We start from the raw sequence: 2,551 nt of genomic DNA on the forward strand, positions 1-2,551 counted from the left end.
AACATGTTCTCATAGCAGTGATAGAAAGCATCCATTTCACGGATGTGAGAACTGAGATGTAGTGCTTGTCCACATAAAGAACTGTGAAAATCATGGGGGGCACTTAGAACAGCTATTGGTTGATGGGCAAGCAGTCACTCAAGTTCAGTCAAAACACATGCTTAGTAAACAAATGCTGGTCAAATACAGAATGATTTTCAAAGTAACTGGTTGATGGATGTTAACTAGCCTGATGAGAAAACCACTCTAAAATTAATAGGACATACTCATACATTTGACCTATGGTTTTCAATCAAATGGAAATGTTTATGTTTAATCAAGCAACTTGAATAAAGAATTCTAGAGGAAGCAACACACACAGCTCCTTCCAGAAAAGGAAACAGTGGTGCACTTCACAGAATGGTCTTATGCCCTTGATTCTGACAAGTGGACTGTCTAGTATAGAAAATTGGGTCATGCCACTGAAATCACTTGGAATTTCAATAGAGTCATTTTTATGATAGACATAGTTTATTTGACCAACATTTTCACTCATAAAAATGACAGGAAACAGTACTCTTTGACTTCTGTTTTGACTTTTTTTTTCTACTTTTCTCAATATTGTCTAACAGTAGGTCTTGAACCTAAGAGAATGAAGGGAAAAGAAGAAAAGAGGTTGAAGGAACAGCAAAGCAAACGATCAAACGAGAAACAAGACTTCACTCTCCAGTAAGCTTCGAGGAGGATACACATTTTGGAGAATCTCAAAACTGGGAATATAAAAATATCCCAATATTATAAAACAGAATGCCAAATAGGATCCCGTTTGGGGAAACATATGTACGTGTCTGTGTGTGTGTATGTATGTGTACACACACATACATATATAAAAACCCACTGCCATCGAGTCAATTCTGACACATAACGACCCCCATTGGTTTTCCAAGGCAGTAAATCTTTACGGAAGTAGATTGCCCAGTCTTGCTTCCTTGGAGTGGCTGGTGGGTTTGAACCACCAACCTTCTGGTTAGCAGTCAGATGCCTTAGGCATTGTGCTACTGGAGCTCCAGATGCATATATATATAATACATTATATATATGGTACATAATAACATATGTGTGTGCCTATGTGTATATGTACAGAATTATGTCTAATATACATATGGTATCTATGCAGACATTAATAATGGTTATTTCTTGGTAGCAGGAGTTCAGATGACATATATATGTCTATACACACACACACACACACACACACATTTTAACTTTGTCCTCTATACCATCTACATTGTGTTTTTTTACAAAGCATACATATTGTTTTATTATCATAAAAAGCAACAAATCTCTTTGATTTTGAGAATAAAATTCTCAGTTGCATCAAGCTTAGCAATTGCACACAGAGAACTAAAATATGATCTCTGTCTAATGAAATAAAGAGCTCTAGCATGTTGAGTAAGAATGTAATAGTAGATGTGAAGAGGAAACTCTCCTGTAAGCACCAGTCTAGAGCAGTTGATTGCATTTGTGATGCTTGCCTTGGTTTGTATTATTCAACACAACTTAGATAAAAAATTCAATAATCTTTAAATATCTACACTAGTTCACTAGTTGACTTTCATTTCCCTTCATTGACAAACTCAACTGGCCAAATATTTTAGAGCTTACTGCAACGACGAGTTAACATTTATGGAGTAACAACTATGTACCAGTCACTCTTTTGACTTATCTCATGCTTGCCATAGCCTGTAAGGTCAATACTATTACGGCCCCCATTACGCACATAATGCAGAGAAGTACATGAAGCTAGAATGCCGGGGGAGTAAGCAATATGGAAGCTAAAAACTCTAACAAGGGAAAAAGGTAGGATTTGAACCCAGGGATTCCAACTCTAGTGTCTGTGCTCTTAAGAACTTTGCTACTGATCTGCAAAATCCTGGAGACAGTAAGCATAGAAGAGAATTTCCTTTTGTCTGAAAAGAGATGCAGTCCACACCTAGTAAAGCAAGTACATAAGTACATACAATAAATAAATAATCCAAAGGCAGCCTACTACAGGGGGTGACATTATACTCTGCTGTATTTGAATATGTGAATAGTGGAACACCTCTACATCCTGATAATGGTGATTGAGGCAAGGTACATTAGTTATTTGTGTATTAGTATTTGTACTGTGGGATTTAAGACATTGGCTTGATCAGTCAGCATAACAGACCTCCCCAAACTCAGTGGGTGGTCCAACAGTCATTGCTTCCATGCTCATGGGTCTTCAGTACAACTACAGATTGGCTGAACTAGGCTGAGCTTGGCTGGGCAACTCTGCTTCAAACCGCAGGTCAGGCTGCACTTAGCTGGTGCCACCCCATGTGTTTTTCTGCCCCATGTGTTTATTATGGGACTCAGGCTGAAGGGGTAGCACCTACCCAAGGGTAAGTCTTTTCATGGTCATGGCCGAATTCGAAGAAACAGACTGAATTGCACAAGCACAAATGCCCTTGCCTATGTCATCTTTAGGAGCTCTGGTAGCAGAGTGCCTAAGATACTTGACTGCTAACTAGAAGGCTGGCAGTTCAAA

General features: G+C 38.6%; 1 protein-coding gene across 1 annotated transcript in view; it reads right to left on the minus strand.

The window, feature by feature from the left end:
- FRMPD4 (FERM and PDZ domain containing 4) overlaps window positions 1–2,551 on the minus strand; it is a 293,765-nt gene that overhangs the window by 156,104 nt on the left and 135,110 nt on the right. The gene's annotated exons all lie outside the window — the stretch shown is intronic.

This window comes from Orycteropus afer, unplaced genomic scaffold (assembly GCF_000298275.1).
Source record: "Orycteropus afer afer isolate SDZICR_OR568_19922 unplaced genomic scaffold, OryAfe1.0 scaffold00304, whole genome shotgun sequence".
In the NCBI taxonomy this organism is placed as follows: Eukaryota; Metazoa; Chordata; class Mammalia; order Tubulidentata; family Orycteropodidae; genus Orycteropus; species Orycteropus afer.